The following is a 6,549-nucleotide window of genomic DNA, read 5'->3' as shown; positions in this document are numbered from 1 at the left end:
GGAGGCGCTGAACGTTACTATTCACTATCATTTTTGCGTCGGATTCGAAAATCTAGACTCACAGGAGAAGAATCATATGGTGCCCGAGACAGCAATATCCCCTTGGAGACAAGTCCGCTGGAGGCCGATGTATTGAATCTCGACGCAATTTGAGTGTTCCATCGTCATTAGGAGGCCCTGAACCTTACAATTAACTATCGGTTTCGCGTCGGATTCGAAAGTCTAGACTCACAGGAGACGGACTACATGGAGCCCGAGGCAGCAATATCCCCTTGTAGACAAGTCGGCTGGAGGAAGATGTATTGACTCTCGTTGCAATTTGAGTGTTCCATCGTCATTAAGAGGCACTGAGCATTACATTTAACTATCAGTTTTGCGTCGGATTCTAAAATGTTGACTCACAGGGGAACGACCATACGGTGCCCGAGGCAGCAATAGACCCTTGGAGACAAATCGGCTGAATGCCGATGTATTGAATCTCGAGGCACTTTGAGTGTCCCATCGGCATTAGGAGGCCATGAACGTTACAATTAACTATCAGTTTTGCGTCGGATTCGAAAATCTAGACTCACATGAGAGCGAACATAAGAGGCCGGAGGCAGTAATATCCCCATGGAGACATGTCGGCTGGAGGACGATGTATTGAATCTCGACGCAATTTGAGTGTCCCATCGTCATTAGGAGGCCTAAACGTTACAATTAACTATCATTTTTGCGTCGGATTCGATAATCTAAACTCACAGGAGAACGACCATAAGGTGCCCGAGGCAGCAACAGACCCTTGGAGACAAGTCGGCTCGAGGCCGATGTATTGAATCTCGACGCAATTTGAGTGTTCCATCGTCATTAGGAGGCCCTAAACGTTACAATTAACTATCATTTTTGCGTCGTATCCGATAATCTAAACTCACAGGAGAACGACCATAAGGTGCCCAAGGCAGCAACAGACCCTTGGAGACAAGTCGGCTGGAGGCCGATGTATTGTATCTCGACGCAATTTGAGTGTTCCATCGTCATTACAAGGCCCTGAACGTTACAATTAACTATCATTTTTTCGTCGGATTCGAAAATCTAGACTCACAGGAGAACGATCATAAGGTGCCCGAGGCAGCAATAGACCCTTGGAGACAAGTCGGCTGGAGGTCGATGTATTGAATCTCGACGCAATTTGAGTGTTCCATCGCCAATAGGAGGCCCTGAACGTTACAATTAACTATGAGTTTTGCGTCGGATTCGAAAACGTAGAATCACCGGAGACGGACCATGTGGTGCCCGAGGCAGCGATATCCCCTTGGAGACAAGTCGGCTGGAGGCCGATGTATTGAATCTCGACGCAATTTGAGTGTTCCATCGTCATTAGAAGGCCCTGAACGTTACAATTAACTATCATTTTAGCGTCGGATTCGAAAATCTAGACTCACAGGAGAACGACCATAAGGTGCCTGAGGCAGCAATAGACCCTTGGAGACAAGTCGGCTAAAGGACGATGTATTGGATCGCGACGCAATTTGAGTGTTCCATCGTCATTAGGAGGCCCTGAATGTTACAATTAACTATCAGTTTTTCGTCGGATTCGAAAATCTAGACTCACAGCAGACGGACCATTTTGTGCCCGAGGCAGCAATATCCCCTTGGAGACAAATCAGCTGGAGGACGATGTATTGAATCGCGGCGCAATTTGAGTGCTCCATCGTCATTTGGAGGCCCTGAACGTTACAATTAACTATCAGTTTCGCGTCGGATTCAGAAATCCAGACTCACAGGAGACGGACCATTTGGTGCCCGAGGCAGCAATATCCCCTTGGAGACAAATCAGCTGGAGGACGATGTATTGAATCTCGACGCAGTTTGAGAGTTCTATCGTCATCAGGAGGCGCTGAACGTTACTATTCACTATCATTTTTGCGTCGGATTCGAAAATCTAGACTCACAGGAGGAGAATCATATGGTGCCCGAGACAGCAATATCCCCTTGGAGACAAGTCCGCTGGAGGCCGATGTATTGAATCTCGACGCAATTTGAGTGTTCCATCGTCATTAAGAGGCCCCAAGCATTACATTTAACTATCAGTTTTGCGTCGGATTCTAAAATGTTGACTCACAGGGGAACGACCATACGGTGCCCGAGGCAGCAATAGACCCTTGGAGACAAATCGGCTGAATGCCGATGTATTGAATCTCGAGGCAATTTGAGTGTTCCATCGTCATTAGTAAGCCCTGAACGTTACAATTAACAATCAGTTTCGCGTCGGATTCGAAAATCTAGACTCACATGAGAGCGAACATAAGAGGCCGGAGGCAGTAATATCCCCACGGAGACCAGTCCGCTGTAGGACGATGTATTGAATCGCGGCGCAATTTTAATGCTCCATCGTCATTTGGAGGCCCTGAACGTTACAATTAACTATCATTTTAGCGTCGGATTCGAAAATCTACTCACAGGAGAAGTTCATACGGTGCTCGAGACAGCAATATCCCCTTGGAGACAAGTCCGCTGGAGGCCGATGTATTGAATCTCGACGCAATTTGAGTGTTCCATCGTCATTAGGAGGCCCTGAACCTTACAATTAACTATCAGTTTCGCGTCGGATTCAAAAATCCAGACTCACAGGATACGGACCATTTGGTGCCCGAGGCAGCAATATCCCCTTGGAGACTAATCCGCTGGAGGACGATGTATTGAATCTCGACGCAATTTGAGAGTTCTATCGTCATCAGGAGGCGCTGAACGTTACTATTCACAATCATTTTTGCGTCGGATTCGAAAATCTAGACTCACAGGAGACGGACCACATGGAGCCCGAGGCAGCAATATCCCCTTGTAGACAAGTCGGCTGGAGGAAGATGTATTGACTCTCGACGCAATTTGAGTGTTCCATCGTCATTAAGAGGCCCTGAGCATTACATTTAACTATCAGTTTTGCGTCGGATTCTAAAATGTTGACTCACAGGGGAACGACCATACGGTGCCCGAGGCAGCAATAGACCCTTGGAGTCAAATCGGCTGAATGCCGATGTATTGAATCTCGAGGCAATTTGAGTGTTCCATCGTCATTAGGAAGCCCTGAACGTTACAATTAACAATCAGTTTCGCGTCGGATTCGAAAATCTAGACTCACATGAGAGCGAACATAAGAGGCCGGAGGCAGTAATATCCTCATGGAGACAAGTCGGCTGGAGGACGATGTATTGAATCTCGACGCAATTTGAGTGTCCCATCGTCATTAGGAGGCCCTAAACGTTTCAATTAACTATCATTCTTGCGTCGGATTCGATAATCTAAACTCACAGGAGAACGACCATAAGGTGACGGAGGCAGCGATATCCCCTTGGAGACAAGTCGGCTGGAGGCCGATGTATTGAATCTCGACGCAATTTGAGTGTTCCATCGTCATTAGAAGGCCCTGAACGTTACAATTAACTATCATTTTTGCGTCGGATTCGAAGATATAGACTCACAGGAGAACTACCATAAGGTGCCCGAGGCAGCAATAGACTCTTGGAGACAAATCGGCTGGAGGACGATGTATTGAATCTCGACGCAATTTGAGATTTCCATCGTCATTAGGAGGCCCTGAACGTTGTAATTAACTATCATCCTTGCGTCGGATTCGAAAATCTAGACTTACAAGAGAACGACCATAAGGTGCCCGACGCAGCAGTAGACCCTTGGAGACAAGTCGGCTGGAGGACGATGTATTGGATCGCGACGCAATTTGAGTGTTTCATCGTCATTAGGAGGCCCTGAATGTTACAATTAACTATCAGTTTTTCGTCGGATTCGAAAATCTAGACTCACAGCAGACGGACCATTTGGTGACCGAGGCAGCAATATCCCCATGGAGACAAATCGGATGGAGGACGATGTATTGAATCTCGACGCAATTTGAGAGTTCTATCGTCATCAGGAGGCGCTGAACGTTACTATTCACTATCATTTTTGCGTCGGATTCGAAAATCTAGACTCACAGGAGAAGGATCATATGGTGCCCGAGACAGCGATATCCCCTTGGAGACAAGTCCGCTGGAGGCCGATGTATTGAATCTCGACGCAATTTGAGTGTTCCATCGTCATTAGGAGGCCCTGAACCTTACAGTTAACTATCAGATTCGCGTCGGATTCGAAAATCTAGACTCACAGGAGACGGACCACATGGAGCCCGAGGCAGCAATATCCCCTTGGAGACAAATCAGCTGGAGGACGAAGTATTGAATCTCGACGCAATTTGGGTGTCCCATCATCATTAGGAGGCCCTAAACGTTACAATTAACTATCATTTTTGCGTCGGATACGATAATCTAAACTCACAGGAGAACAACCATAAGGTGCCCGAGGCAGCAACAGACCCTTGGAGACAAGTCGGCTGGAGGTCGATGTATTGAATCTCGACGCAATTTGAGTGTTCCATCGTCATTACGAGGCCCTAAACGTTACAATTAACTATCATTTTTGCGTCGGATTCGATAATCTAAACTCACAGGAGAACGACCATAAGGTGCCCGTGGCAGCAACAGACCCTTCCAGACAAGTCGGCTGGAGGCAGCTGTATTGAATCTCGACGCAATTTGAGTGTTCCATCGTCATTACAAGGCCCTAAACGTAACAATTAACTATCATTTTTGCGTCGGATTCCATAATCTGAACTCACAGGAGAACGACCATAAGGTGCCCGAGGCAGCAACAGACCCTTGGAGACAAGTCGGCTGGAGGCCGATATATTGAATCTCGACGCAATTTGAGTGTTCCATCGTCATTAGGAGGCCCTAAACGTTACAATTAACTATCATTTTTGTGTCGGAATTAAAAATCTAGACTCACAGGAGAACGACCATAAGGTGCCCGAGGCAGCAATAGACCCTTGGAGGCAAGTCGGCTGGAGGTCGATGTACTAAATCTCGACTCAATTTGAGTGTTCCATCGTCATTAGGTGGCCCTGAATGTTACAATTAACAATCAGTTTTGCGTCGGGTACGAAAATCTAGACTCACAGCAGAACGATCACAAGGTGCCCGTGGCAGCTATTGACCCTTGGAGACCAGTCCGCTGGAGGACGATGTATTGAATCGCGACGCAATTTGAGTGCTCCATCGTCATTTGGAGGCCCTGAACGTTACAATTAACTATCAGTTTCGCGTCGGATTCAAAAATCCAGACTCACAGGAGACGGACCATTTGGTGCCCGAGGCAGCAATATCTCCTTGGAGACAAATCAGCTGGAGGACGATGTATTGAATCTCGACGCAATTTGAGAGTTCTATCGTCATCAGGAGGCGCTGAACGTTACTATTGACTATCATTTTTGCGTCGGATTCGAAAATCTAGACTCACAGGAGAAGGATCATATGGTGCCCGAGACAGAAACATCCCCTTGGAGACAAGTACGCTGGAGACCGATGTATTGAATCTCGACGCAATTTGAGTGTTCCATCGTCATTAGGAGGCCCTGAACCTTACAATTAACTATCAGTTTCTCGTCGGATTCGAAAATCTAGACTCACAGGAGACGTACCACATGGAGCCCGAGGCAGCAATATCCCCTTGTAGACAAGTCGGCTGGAGGAAGATGTATTGACTCACGACGCAATTTGAGTGTTCCATCGTCATTAAGAGGCCCTGAGCATTACATTTAACTATCAGTTTTGCGACGGATTCTAAAATGTTGACTCACAGGGGAACTACCACACGGTGCCCGAGGCAGCAATTGACCCTTGGAGACAAATCGGCTAAATGCCGATGTATTGAATCTCGAGGCAATTTGAGTGTTCCATCGTCATTAGGAAGCCCTGAACGTTACAATTAACATTCAGTTTCGCGTCGGATTCGAAAATCTAGACTCACATGAGAGCGAACATAAGAGGCCGGAGGCAGTAATATCCCCATGGAGACAAGTCGGCTGGAGGACGATGTATTGAATCTCGACACAATTTGAGTGTCCCATCGACATTAGGAGGCCCTAAACGTTACAATTAACTATTATTTTTGCGTCGGATACGATAAACTAAACTCACAGGAGAACGACCATAAGGTGCCCGAGGCAGCAACAGACCCTTGGAGACAAGTCGGCTGGAGGCCGATGTATTGAATCTCGACGCAATTTGAGTGTTCCATCGTCATTAGGAGGCCCTATACGTTACAATTAACTATCATTTTTGCGTCGGATTCGATAATCTAAACTCACAGGAGAACGAGCATAAGGTGCCCGAGGCAGCAACAGACCCTTGGAGACAAGTCGGCTGGAGGCCGCTGTATTGAATCTCGACGCAATTTGAGTGTTCCATCGTCATTACAAGGCCCTGAACGTAACAATTAACTATCATTTTTGCGTCGGATTCGATAATCTGAACCCACAGGAGAACGACCATGAGGTGGCCGAGGCAGCAACAGTCCCTTGGAGACAAGTCGGCTGGAGGCCGCTGTATTGAATCTCGACGCAATTTTAGTGTTCCATCGACATTACAAGGCCCTGAACGTAACAATTAACTATCATTTTTGCCTCGGATTCGAAAATCTAGACTCACAGGAGAACGACCATCAGGTGCCCGAAGCAGC

The sequence above is a fragment of the Schistocerca americana genome, unplaced genomic scaffold (genome assembly GCF_021461395.2).
Source record: "Schistocerca americana isolate TAMUIC-IGC-003095 unplaced genomic scaffold, iqSchAmer2.1 HiC_scaffold_92, whole genome shotgun sequence".
Taxonomy (NCBI): domain Eukaryota; kingdom Metazoa; phylum Arthropoda; class Insecta; order Orthoptera; family Acrididae; genus Schistocerca; species Schistocerca americana.
The sequence above is the reverse complement of the archived record's forward strand: the minus strand, read 5'-3'. Positions refer to the sequence as shown.